A 14,104-nucleotide genomic window follows, 5' to 3' on the forward strand; every position below is an offset into this window, starting at 1 on the left:
GCCATTAAAAAGAATACATTTGAACCAGTTCTAATGAGGTCGATGAAACTGGAGCCTATTATACAGAGTGAAGTAAGTAAGAATGAAAAACACCAATACTGTATACTAATGCATATATATGGAATTTAGAAAATGGTAACGATGACCCTATATGCAAGACAGCAAAAGAGACACAGATGTATAGAACAGTCTTTTGGACTCTGTGGGAGAAGGCGAGGGTGGGATGATTTGAGAGAATAGTATTGAAACATGTATATTACCATATATGAAAGAGATCGCCAGTCCAGGTTCGATGCATGAGACAGGCGCTCAGGGCTGGTGCACTGGGATGACCCTGAGAGATGGGATGGGAAGGGAGGTGAGAGGCGGGTTCAGGATGCGGAACACATGTACACCCATGGCTGATTCATGTCAACATATGGCAAAAACCACTACAATATTGTAAAGTAATTAGCCTCCAATTAAAATAAATAAATTAAAAAAACAAAAAACACTCACCCTGATGAATGTAAAGGCTATGTAATCAACTCCTTGTTTGACCAGAGTGTGGAACTTGCTCATTTGGACCCAAGCATGTAGACATGGCTGAAAAGCAGAAGTCATGTCTAGCAGGATGGCCCAGGTCAGGTACCAGAAAGCCAGGAGAGGGGCCAGGAGATAGGACGAGGCTGCCGTGTCTGCCGCAGGTGTCTCTCCATGGCTCTTCCTCCCCTTCCCAGGCCTCTCTCCTCCTCACAGGCTTCTTGTGGCAGGTGCAGGTGGGGTTTCCTGGGAGGCAGGCTCCAGAGTGGGAGTTTGTTAATGAGCACTCTTGGGATCCCCATGGAAGACAAGGAAGGGGAGGAAAGAAGCAGGACTGGGCACGGGAGGGTACTGAGAGGCGAGGCCTCAGCCAACAGGGTGGAGGATTCCGGATTCTGAGGCCTTTATACCCCCTACCTGGATCAATCAAGCCTGGAAAAAGGCTAACCCATGGGCAGGGCTGGGTCTTCAGGCAGGTGCTCCTGAAAGGGCTGCCAGCTGAGGGCTGAATGTTGGAGCCTTTCCAAACAGCTGGGGGAATATGTCCCCTCCACCAGAAGGGGCTCTAGGCAGCCCATCTCAGCATCCCCACATATGGGCATCAGCTGGGGTAGCGGGAGGGATGTCAGGCTTGGCAGGGAGGAGTTGCAGGGAGTACAAATGGCAAGTGCATGTATGCTCAGCTCTGTCAAACTCTGCCACCCCATGGACTGTAACCCGCCAGGCTCCTCTGTCCATGGAATTTTCCAGGCAAGATTACTGGAGTGCGTTGCCATTTCCTCCTCCAGGGGATCTTCCCAACCCAAAGATCTTACCCACATCTCTTGTGTCTCCTGCATTGGCAGTCAAATTCTTTACCACTAGCACCACCTGGGAATTTAATTCTCCTGTTCATCCCCTCTTATCCTCCCCACCCACCCATCACACCTGGCTTAGAGGGGAGGGCAGTCAGATGTCAAATTTAAGAGTACTGTACTTGAAAGACCCACATCTGACAAACACAGACTTCCAACCTGGAAGCCCTTCCTCCTTGTTGTTCAGAAGGGAATTGAGGCCTGGAGAGGGGAAGTGGCTCAGGATGACATGTAAGTCAGGGGAGGTCCAGGAGGCGAGCCCAGGGATTCTGCTTTCCCTACCAGGGTTAAGACCATCTTCTGCCCTAAGCCTTGTAGAGGATGATGTTTCTCCCCATCCAACTTTCAGATTTTTGCACTTTCACAAAACAATGCAAACTAGTGAGGCTTTATGGAGTTCATACTGAATGCTCTGGACTGTCTCAGGCCACAGGAGGCAAGAGAAAGATGACTCAAGATTGTTGCCTATAGTCCAGGACACAAGAGGCATGGCCAGCTAGCAATGCACATAGCAGACCGAAAGACCAAAAGAATATACCCATGGGAATTTACTCACAATGCAGGGTCAAGTCCAAGAAATTCAGGGTGGGCCAGAAGGGAGGCTACAGATGAGGCCCGGGAACAAGGTTTTTGGCCCAACAGTAGAATAAGAACCTCAGGAAAGATGAACAGGACAGGGCTGGTGGTCCAGGCTCCTTGGCCCCTCACCTCTCAGCTGAGCTGGAGTTGGGCAGGGAAGTCATAGTGAGAGAAGACAGAATTCAGTCAGATGGTCACTGGGGAAAGCCCCTGCCCTGCTTGGGGAGAGGGGAAAGGCCGCTCTGTGTGAAGTCCAAGCAGTGAGTGGTCAAACAGGAGGCCAGAGATTCCTGCTGCTCCTCTGGCACCTAAAGGCCTGCAGGGACCCTCAGAGGTGGACGGTGTGATGCATGAGGCAGCCACTCAACTGGGAAAACCAAAGCTGCAGAAAGAGACGCCAGCAAAACGGAGCCCCAGCTGCAGGGATGTCCACACCATAGATATCACAGTGGCCACAGTCCTGGGACCCCTAGAGGAGCTTAGAGTCCATGGAAGAAAAGGAGAATGGGGGCACTCTCCAGGGATGTCTGGTCTTCCGCATTGTCAGGGTCACCCAATCCAGGCAAATACCTTCTCCAGGCAGCTGTGGAAGTGGGCAGCAGGTGGGTGCTCACAGCAGGGAGCAGGCCAGCAACAGCCCAGGGTCATATCCAAGCCCAGATCTTGCACTAAGTGAGATTCCCCCTTAGCTGCATTCTCAGAGCTCTATCCCAATGTTTTGCAAAAATTCAAATCAATAACTCCAGTCTTTACTACTACGTTAGAGATTAAACTCAGTAGCTGGATTAGCCTTATTTAGGGGGAAAATGATTCTAACAAGGTGAACACTGCACCATGGAGCCCATGATTGCAGGGACACCAGAGACTGTTGCTGGGTCCCTGGACTCTCCTCCACCAGCAGGGGCCCTGGATGGTAGTCATTCAGGCTAGCAACATGTCCTTCTGAGGACAGGCAACAATGTGTGACCTAGTTTGTTAATGGAAAGTGATGAAAGTTGCCTATGTCACTCCCTGAATTTATACCTTTAAGACGGTGGGTGATGTACCACTGGCCTTCTCCAAGACATGGGAACCAGTAACATTCAAGACAGTGGATTGTCTGTCAAGCTGAGACCGCTAACACACACGGTGAGAAGCACATCCCTCCATTGACTCAAGATGTACTTATGGTCTGAGGGATAAATTATTTTAAGTTTTTGTAATTTTGGAGTTATCAGTTACTGCAGCACAACCTTTCCTGTCCTAACTAATACACCTTAGAGCTAAAAACTCTTCAATGCTTTTCTTCACAACTCTAATATGATCAACCCCAAAGCCTCACCATGACCTGTAAGCTTCTGCATTATCTGGATTCTATCTCCCTTCCAACCTCATCTTCTACCAGTCACACCTTGCTTGCCTGTTTCAGCCATAATGGTCTTCTGTCTGTTCCCCAAATGTGCCATGCTCATTCCTCCAAGAAAAACTTGGCACTTGCTGTTATCTACCCCTGGAATAATCTTCTCCCAGGCCCTCAGCCCTGAGTGGATTCAGATCTTCTCAGATACCACCTCCCTAAATCTGGGAGGAAACGGTCATTGCTCCAAATTGGATCTGAGTCTCCCTGCCAGGAACTGAGTAGGGCTAGCTCTGCTGGATTTCTGGGCTGAGTTGTTATCTGTTATAGAAGGATCGGAGAAGGCAATGGCACCCCACTCCAGTACTCTTGCCTGGAAAATCCCATGGACAGAGGTGCCTGTTAGGCTGCAATCCATGGGGTCGCTAAGAGTCAGACACGATTGAGCGACTTCACTTTCACTTTCATGCATTGGAGAAGGAAATGGCAACCCACTCCAGCGTTCTTGCCTGGAGAATCCCAGGGAAGGGGGAGCCTGGTGGGCTGCCATCTATGGGGTTGCACAGAGTCGGACACAACTGAAGTGACTTAGCATAGCATAGCATAGCATAGAAGGATCATCTCCAACAACTGTCTTAAAGAAGCCTAGTCACTCTTTTCTCTTATTTTTTAATTGGAAGATAATTGTTTTTACAATATTGTGTCCATTTCTACCATACAACAAAGTGAATCCACCATAACGATATGTATATCCCATGCTTCTTGAACCTCCCTCCCACCCCAAGCCCCATCATACCCCTCTAAGTTATCACAGTGCCAGGCTGGACTCCCTGTATCATATAGCAGCTTCCCAGCTGCTAGCTATTTTACACATAGCAGTGAATACATGTCAATTCTGCTTTCTCAACTTGTCCCTCCCTCTCCTTTCCCCATTGTGTCCACAAGTCTGCTCTCTATGTCTGTATCTCTATTCCTGCCCTGTAAATAGACTCATCAGCATCATTTTTCTAGATTTCATATACATGTGTTAATATACGATACTTGTTTTTCTGACTTACTTCACTCTGTATTATAGGCTCTAAGCCCATCCACCCTGGTTTAACTGATCCACCTTTATTCCTTTTCATTGCTGAGTAAGAGTCCATATGTACCACAACTTGTTTATCCATTCATCTGTTGATGGACATCTAGGTTGTTTCAACAACAAGGAGGAAGGGCTTCCAGGTTGAAAGTCTGTGTTTGTCAGATGTGGGTCTTTCAAGTACAATAGTCTTAAATTTGACACCTGACTGCCCTCCCCTCTAAGCCAAGTGTGATGGGTGGGTGGGGAGGATAAGAGGGGATGAACAGGAGAATTAAATTCCCAGGGGGTGCTAGAGGTAAATAGTGCTGCAATGAACATTGGGGTACATGTGTCTTTTTGAATTGTGGTTTTCGTAGGCTATATGCCCAGTAGTGGGATTGCTGGGACATATTGTAGTTATATTCCTAGTTTTTTAGGGCTTCTCCATACTGTCCTCCATAGTGGCTGTTCAATTTACATTCCTACCAACAGTGCAAGAGGGTTCCCTTTTCTCCACATCCTCTCCAGCATTTATAGTTTGTAGATTTTTTGATGATTCTGATTAGTGTGAGGTGATATCTCCTTGTAGCTTTGATTTGCCTTTCTCTAGTAATGAGCAATGTTGAGCGTGTTTTCATGTGTTTATTGGCCATCTGCATGTCTTCCTTGGAGAAAAGTCTGTTGAGGTCTTTTGCTCATTTTTTGGTTATGTTGTTTGTTATAATATTAATCTCTTTGCTTTTTCTTCTAATCACTTATTACTTTCTGAAATTACCTAGTTGCTGTCTTATGTTTGTCTTCTCCTCTAGAATATGAGACAAGAATGTTACTTGATTATGGTAACGAGTACAAGGTTTGGTATACAGTAAGAGTTCAGTAAACATTTAATGAATGAATGAATATGCAAACCAGTGAAATTCATTGCCTGATGGATAAGATCCAGAAGAGGAGTTAAATGAATAGCATTCATTTTTACAAACAGATAACAACTCAGCCCAGAAATCCAGCAGAGCTAGCCCTACTCGGTTCCTGGCAGGGAGACTCAGATCCTATTTGGAGCAATGACCGTTTCCTCCCAGATTTAGGCACTGGATTCACCATGATAAATGGCCCGAGCTCCTCATTGCATTTAATGGTAAACCTTGATCCAAGTGGAACAGCAGCCAGGTGGCTCGTGGGAGCCTTGGAATACAACTTCCAAATAGACCACAAAACCTGGAGAAGCCAACAAGCCAACAACATTATGAGATGCATTAACTCATAATCCCCAGGAAGCACACACTTCTGGTGAGGGGAGGGGAGGCTCCCCCTCCACAAGTACTAACAGCCATGGTTAATCCTCATCCCAGTGAAAGACTCTTGCCTGGGTGTCCAGAGAATCTTCATCAATGTCAGCCTGGAGGCCCAATGCAGAGAGAGACAGTTGCCCAGAAAGCAGCCGTCTACGTTTATGGATTGTGTGGGACTGTCCTCCAGTATCTGGGGACCAGTGTAACCCCTACGGCTACCCATCTTAGTTCACCTACTTGTTCTTGGTATCCAGAGGAAGGTGGCTGTCCCTCCATCTCAAACTCCAGCCTTTGTTCTCATAGGGACACAGAAGGCTCTGTCTCTGCCCCTAAAATGAATTGGATGGGGCTCCAGACAACCCAAGATGCCCATTGAGCCAAAGGACTGTTTTCATCCTGCCAAGCGCATCCTCCCTTGAGGGCTGGTTCACCCACCCCATCACCCCCACTGCTCCTTCTGTCTCCTCGCTCTTTCTTCCCCAAGCCTTTGGCAGAGAACATCCTCTGGGTCTTAGAATAGAGCAGCTATTTTTTGTGCCTCTCTGTCTTAGTGGTGCTGGGGATTCCTCAAGCTCACAAATCTCCCGTCTTGTGACTGCTTCTAAAACCCAGCCCAAGTCTTTTCTTCTCAGCTGCTTCTGGAGGGTCAGAGTAGTGGCTCGCAAACAGTAATCCATGGACCCATGTCCAAGGAATAACGTTTTTTATTAAGCCAAATTTTATTTCCTTTAAAGGACTATCATGAGATACATTCTAATTTGAGAAGATCTTTTCCTCAACAAAATTGAGACAGTTGCTATGGATATTTATTTATTTTTCAGGTGCTCATCTAGCCAAATAAAAAGTCAGTGACCTCAAGCTGAAGACCAAATTGATCTCACAATTTTTATAATGTATACTTTCCTCGGAAATAAAGAAGCCCCAAAACATACAGGACACAAGGCAACCCTCCCTATCTGTCCTCTTTCTGCCTGGAGTATCTGATGCAGAAACCCTCACAGTCAGCTTTCCCAGTCCCAGATCCCATAAGTGGCTTCTCTCAGCATTTCTGTCCTCAGCAGAGGCACTACTACCCTCCTGACCCTAGGCTCTCCAGTTAGAACCTTTGTAGGTAGGTTCAGATGCTTTTGAACTGTGGTGTTGGAGAAGACTCTTGAGACTTCCAAGGGACTGCAACAAGATCCAAACAGTCCATCCTAAAGGACATCAGTCCTGAATATTCATTGGAAGGACTGATGCTGAAGCTGAAACTCCAATACTTTGGCCACCTGATGTGAAGAACTGACTCACTGGAAAAGACCCTGATGCTGGGAAAGATTGAAGGCGGGAGGAGAAGGGGATGACAGAGGATGAGATGGTTGGATGGGATCACTGACTCAGTGGACATGAGTTTGAGTAAACTCTGGGAATTGGTGATGGTGAGCTGCCGTCTATGGGGTCACACAGAGTCAGACACGACTGAAGTGACTTAGCAGCAGCAGCAGCAGCAGGGAAGCCTGACATGCTGCAGTCCATGGGGTTGCAAAGAGTTGGACACGACTGAGCCACTGAACTGAACTGAGTTCTCCCTTCATTTAATGGGCCACATTCTCCTCTACCTCTTTGGGCTTCATCTCTTTCTTTGCATGTCGCTGCCATGCCCCAGGGACCCAGCATCTCACACTACAGTTGGAGCAGAGCCTCCACCTGTTTCGGGCCAGTGTGCTTCTCAATCTACCCTAACGTGCCATCCACAAGCTAGCACGCTAGTCTTAGTGTGCAAATGCTACCTTAGTCTAAAAGTCATGGACTAGAGGCTGTGCTCAACAGGACACATATTCGTTGTAAAAGAGAGGATCTTATAGTTTTTTGGGGGAGTGGGTGTCAACATTTGTAGATGCATGTATCAGAAGACTTGATGATGCTGGATTTGTTGTCTTGCGTGCCAATACTTATCTGGAGCAAGGGAAGGCACCCCCTTCTAGTTTATCCAGGCCAGGCCACTCCCCGCTGGGTACACCTGACCCACCCCATTCATGAATGTCACCCGCCATCTGTCTGAAGGCACTCTTATTGCAGCCCCTACATGAGTCCCTTCACCCTTGTTTTCAAGGAATTGAAATTCATACATTCTGCATAAAACTGAAGGACAACTATTAAGAGAAAAGAGGGCAGTTAAGCTCCTTCAATGCTTTAGTAAACCAGGAACAGCCCTCCGCCTCCGTTTCCCTGTCTGCGGAATGGGGCTCTGACCCTTTTCTCTGGAGTCAGATGAGACACAATGAAGAAATGCATTTTTGTTTTAATGCTTTGAGTTCCTTGGAGAGCAGGTAACATCAAAATTCAAGGTGTTATTATTAGAGAGTAAGAAATTTTGTTCTATGCTAATTAAACTCACACCTTACCACTTTACACACAGGGAAGAAGCAGCGTGACAGTATGACACGCTACCAAGCAGGAAGAGTTCTGCCTGTGAGCACAAGACAGGCTGACTCCGCCGACTCCGCCGCGTGCCCGCCGTGATATGCGTGTAAATCTGCCTCCCGTTCTCCCCACTTCGCATCCAGCCCGGACTCCCGACATTTGCCGGAGAGGCTGATGGAGCGCTCTGCTCCACACGGAGCATTGACTGTTCTCTGCGCCTGTTAAGAAGTTGTCAAGCTGAGGTCAGGCAGGTGAAGATTTAGGAAGGCAGCCCACAAAGTTTCCCCGCCACTGGGTTGCCACCACTTACAGAAACGCCTGCAGGACGCAAGCAAGAAAACAGATCTTTCTTTCGTGATGGCTTTAGCACTCCTCTGGGGATTCAGACGTGGTGTTCCTCCACCACCAGGAGGCTGCGACAGGACGGAGTGCGAGGATACAGAGGGCCCACGGAGGGAGCCTGGGCGCCAGCGCTATTGATCCGGTGGCCCTGGCGGTAAGGGCCAATTGCGGGAGAAACACCATTTTCCCCCTGCTTTTTGCAGGGCCGAAGAAGAGACTATCCATGGAAGGTAATGGAGCTGTCACTGAGGAGAGAGAAGTGGAAATTCACGGTTCTCTTGTGAGGCAAAGACATCTGTGTTATTGCACCCTAAGCCAATAGTTTTTAAAACAAAGTCATAAAACAAGCTACTGTATATAAGAGAGGTAGAAGCTACACAGGGCTCCCCTCACACTGTGTGGGCTTCTGAAAAGAAACAAACTTTAAAAGGGGCGGGGGGCAAGATGGTGGGTGTACAGGACACAACCCTGGGGTGGAGGTTGGAGCTGAGCAGCTGGGTCCTTCAGGGCTGTTGCTCCCGGCCAGACGGAGCGGCCCGTTTGCATGGCCAGGGAGCAAGACTCAGCCATGACGGAGGGAAGGTAGGAGGCAGCAGGGACAGTGAGCAAACAGGAAAGATGCAAGGCCTGTGTCACCACCACCGCCACCAGCCCAGGAGAGGCCACTTCCAGACAGGAATGTCCCTGAAGATGTGACTACTGCGTGCACCTGTGCTGAGCACCAGCATCCACCTCTGGCTTCCACAAACATCTACCTGGTCAATTTCCAAACTGGTGTCCTCATTTTCAAGTGAAGAAGTGACAGCTTGGAGGGATCCCTTGATCGACCAATGTCATAATGTGGGTCTTCTGACCTCAAATTGAGTGTCTTTTTTTTTTTTTTTCTTTCTTTTGACTAGTACCTTCTTTTTCCATCTTCTCTATCAAGAGAGATCTATCTGTTTATCACTGAGGCCCATCGCCCTCCAGGGCACCAGATGTACTGATCCCATGGATAACCACATGAGACACTGATGCATGCTGTCTGTGGGCACAGCCTGCTGAGATCTTGTCTACAGCCTGGTGGCTTGACTAGGAAGATATCAGCAAATGGGACAGCCATCCAGACGGTGAGTTGTCCTTGTAGTTTTTTCTAAGAGGTATGGTTTGGGCCTTAAGATCACAGAATTCAGAGTTGGAAAGAGCTTCAGTTCACGATCTGCCCCTGATGCCCTAAGAGGTGACAATCCAGACCTGGTGCACTAAATAGGTCTGCCCTCACAGACCCTGTGAAGGGCACTGGCCACCCTTTTGTACCAGGTAATCCCACCCAGTGACCTGGGTCTGGATGAAGATCAGAAGTCCAACAATCCGTCAACTGGCCTGTGACCTCTGACCCAGCATCAAAAGATAAGCTGAGCCAATATACTCTGAGGAATGGGAGAGTAAGAAAAATGTTGTTGGGTTGGGGCAGGGACTGCCCAATAGCAGGCTGGTTTTAGGGAGTTAGGTCTGGTTAAAGCCAGAGCCATAGTGACAAGCTGAAAACTCTTGCAAGCTGAAGTTCTGAAGAGCAGAAACTTTGAGAAGGAAAAGAAGACAGTGGGAGGCAGAGTAGAGTACAATAGACCAGTGAAAAGTGGCTGACTCAGGTTAGAGGGTAATCCGCATGGTCTCTAGGGTGGACTGACTCCAGCTCAGGTCAGTATGAGTGGGCCCGGGGTAGCCTGATACAGTTGCACAGGTTGTGCACTTCATAGACAATACCGTGGGCTTGTCCACTGGTCATGGGGCCAGGGATCCCCGCCTGATTCCCAGTACCCTGAGCTACACACTGGAGGGCTGTGTTGAGCCCCACCTCTGCCTCAAAATGGGTGACTTTTGGTCTGGCCTCTCTTAGGACTTAGTTTTCCCCATCTGTGAAATGGAATAGCAACACCGATTCTACCCACTTCAGTGTGGTTGTGAAGAAAAGAGGAGACTGCAGATGAGAAAAGGCTTGCAAAACAAAATTTTTTAAACATGCACATGTAAGAGCGTCCTTTCTCTTAAGTCATCTGTGATGATGGTTCAGACATTCCTGTCTGAATGGAATGAGTCTTCTGGGACCAGGGTGGACACAGCTCATGGGCGACAAGCTTTTTTCCCGGCATAAGGACAAATGGTACAGTAGACACTGTGCCCACCCGTTCCCCAGGGTACCAGCTCTCAGTTGCTCCTTCTCTGGAGAACTGCTCTTTGCCATGGGAGCTACCCCTCAAGAAGCTATGCCCTGATTCTTATCACCACGGCAACCACAATCAATGATTGACTGATATAAAAGGCATTGGCTTCCAGTTGTGGTTTACGCTCCAGAACACTCTCCCCCTGAATTCAAGACTAGAACGTCCCTGAGACCCCATCTTGCTGGAATCTTCCTCTTGCCCTATTCTGTTTGTTCCATCTCCTATAAACCTCAACTCAGGATGCTCTCGTAGGAACCATTTTCTCAGGAGACCTTTCTGGCTCAGGTCTGTGTCTGGAGAGCCTAGCTCAGAGCCACAGTGGGCTGGGAACTGAGTGTCTGGATCAAATCCTCACACAGTGAATTTGCAGCTCAGCCACCATACAGGGCTCTGGGGTAGAGGAGCAGGAAATAGAATCTGGGCCCTAGATTTTTAGGCGGGAGGCTTATTCAAGACTGTGCTTGGCATCAGCCAGTACTTTAGGGAGGAAAGCAGGACTGAGTAGAGGGAGAAGTTGAACTGGAAAGCATTTATGCCTAAGCCTTGGCCAACCCCACAGGGAGCTCAGGAACTGGGATGGACCTTCGGAATTGCCTACCTTTGTATACCCACCTGACTTGTCACTGGACATGGGCATCCCCCAGGGCTGCCATATGACCTCGAGGAGGCAACTGTCCTCAGAGGAGAGTAATTTTTGTAGAGGAATTCAGCAGAGAGTTGTCTACTACCAACATTCCCAGCAACCGAGGGGAAGGTCCTTTGATCCCGAAGGATCTTTGTGCATATCCACCGAGGCCTCCCACCCTGGGGTGAGCACGGCCCTCCCCTAGAGTCAGAAGCCGCCAAGTATAAAGGATTCAGAGGCTTTTAAAGAGTACTTTTACTGCATAGCTCGGTACCTGCTGCCACGCAGGTGAATCAGGCATGGAGTCTTCACGTGGAAAGGCTGCCACACAGGATGGGGGCTGGCAGCGTGGGGCAATACCTTGGCCACACTAGTTGTAAGTCCGCAAAATGTCCAGGTCATTCTGTTCAGCCCCCACTTCAGCTCTGTGAACCCACCTGCCTGCAGAGTTTCTGAAGGGATGTCAAGGAGTGAGTGATGGCTCTTCCTCAGCTCCACTGAAGAAGACTTTTTTCCCCAGTATTTTCCTCAGTATTCATGTGCAGCATCTTTTCCTCTACACTCTTGCAAAGGGTATTCTGAAGGAGTGTGAGGAAAAAAAAAATAAAAAGAATCTTTGTAATGTATATTAGTAACATTTAATTAGCCTTGGATTGCTTATTAACTGACGATTATTCCTATTATGTCTGTCACAGATGAACAACTACATACTGTCTATGGTTTATGGACCTAAAGTTCTCCGCCGAGTGTCGCAAATTCCCATTATGTCCCCAGCACTGGAGTTTGCATTTGGAGTTTGGGCAGAGGTGAATGGCCCCCTCCACACAGGTAGATATTTCCCCATTGACCTGGCCATGGAGTAGGGTTGGACCAGCCTTACTTCTGGTAAGAACAGAGGACACATTAAGTGACACATTCGTGATGGGGTGTCCTGACTGGTGGGAGGGACTGAAGCCAGGGAAACTAACAACACCTCCGGAGCATCATCCTTCAGGGCATCATCTTCTGAAGTGAGTGCCATCAATCCGGCTCTTGTGGATGTCCCACTAGAAGGCCCTTAGAGATCGAAGTCTTCAATTTTTTTTTTTTTTTTTTTTTTTTTACTGCTAGGAAAACAGACTTCAGAGAGGAAGTGAATGTGGCCACAGACCAGGACTACAACCCTGAAACTTCTCTGTGTGCAGGAAGCATGCTCTACATTTGAAGCCAGGGAAGATCCTTCTATCCAAATGCCTTCAGCTCTCTGTCTGTCTTCATGCCTCTCCCCACTGATGTCCTTGACATATAAGCTAAAGAACTTAGAAATATCTTGACAGCCCCTTGTGCCAGGTTAAGACCTCCTCACTTCATCACTACCCCAAAAGTCAAGATGATATGTGGATAAGCAGGCACCATATTCCTTAAGTCTTATGAAGCCTGAAATCCCATCTTTATTTTTTTCTACTGAATTGATCGTGTTGTTCAGTTCCTAAGTTATGTTTGACTCTTTGCGACCCCATGGACTGCAGCACACCAGGCTTCCCTGTCTTCACAATCTCCTGGAGTTTGCTCAGATTCATATCCATTGAGTCAGTGATGCTATCTAATCATCTCATCCTCTGCCACACCCTTCTTTTTTACTGTCAATCTTTCCCAGCATCAGGGTCTGTTCCAAAGAGTCGGCTTTCCCACATGAATACCACCTCCACGTAAGCCACTAACTCTTTAGCATAAATGAGTTCTCCAGTTCCCTTCATATGCATTTAAAGCTCTAAGGCCTATGAAGGTCAGACACTGCTTAGGGAGTGGGATGTCAAGACTGTCCTGGAGCAGCAACTGGTCTTGAGAAAAGACTTGCAGACCACTGAGGAGGGAAGAAAGCGGCAAAGAGATGGTGGGGAATGAGTGTCTCCAGAGGATGTGGCCAAGGATGAGGAGGGCAGCGGAGGCTGTAGAAGATCTGTTTCTACCAATGTCATCATCTTGTATACCTGAAACGCAGAGCTGTGGGGCAGCTGAAAAGCAAGCAAATTTGCAAATGAAACGTAAACAAGACCACAACCAGAAAATGCGATAATTTTAAATCAGAAATATTAAAAACCAACCAAACATGACTCAACAGTATGAATTTAGCATGATTGATGGTCCTGCTCCAATGCATAAGGCTATTTGTGGTGTCCAGGTGGTCCTGAGTGTTTTGTATTGAACTTCCTTTCAATCACCATCCTTCACTTCATCTCATCCAAGCACCACCTCATCAGGACAGGAGACAGATGGTGGAGGACTATAAGCATGGATTCCAGAGCCCGATAGTCTTGGGTTAAGTCCTCTTTCTGTTGTTTCTGCTGTGTGAGGTTGGGCCGGTGGCTTCACCTCTCTGTGCTTTAATGTCCCTCTCTGTCATCAGAATGGCAAAAGCCCCATATGATTGTTGTGAGTGTTGTAGCATGTTAATATATGTAAAATAGTTAGAACAGTGCCTGGCATGATGTTAGCACTGTATAATATTAACAAGCATAATCTTAGGTTGATGTGGCTCTTTCTAGATCACTTGTACACATTTATTCACGTGTAAATGTATTCAGTATGTTTGGTTGGGTTAAAAAAGTTAAGATGAAAACATACTCTGTGAATCATTTTGTAACTAGTTTTTACTCGAAATAGCCCTTGAGCTTCAATAATTCCTCCCCTGAACATCCCCTACATATAGGACCCAAGCCACATATACAAACCCTCTGCACTAGGAGTAAGCATGTTCCCAGTTCACCCTCTGCTCTGTTGGTCTGCCTTCATGCAGCCTTCAGAGCATGAGGCTACAGAGTTTCTATATGCTGATTCCATCCTGCTCAGGCCACCAGGTACCCATTACATCATCAAATGGCCCTGGTGCCGCAGGCACTGAACTTTC

General features: G+C 47.7%; 1 pseudogene; it reads left to right on the forward strand.

Annotated features, from left to right (window-relative positions):
* Positions 1–2,789: 2,789 nt before the first annotated feature.
* LOC102394354 overlaps positions 2,790–14,104 on the forward strand; it is a 130,028-nt pseudogene continuing 118,713 nt past the window's right edge.

Source organism: Bubalus bubalis, chromosome 18, assembly GCF_019923935.1.
Source record: "Bubalus bubalis isolate 160015118507 breed Murrah chromosome 18, NDDB_SH_1, whole genome shotgun sequence".
Taxonomy (NCBI): domain Eukaryota; kingdom Metazoa; phylum Chordata; class Mammalia; order Artiodactyla; family Bovidae; genus Bubalus; species Bubalus bubalis.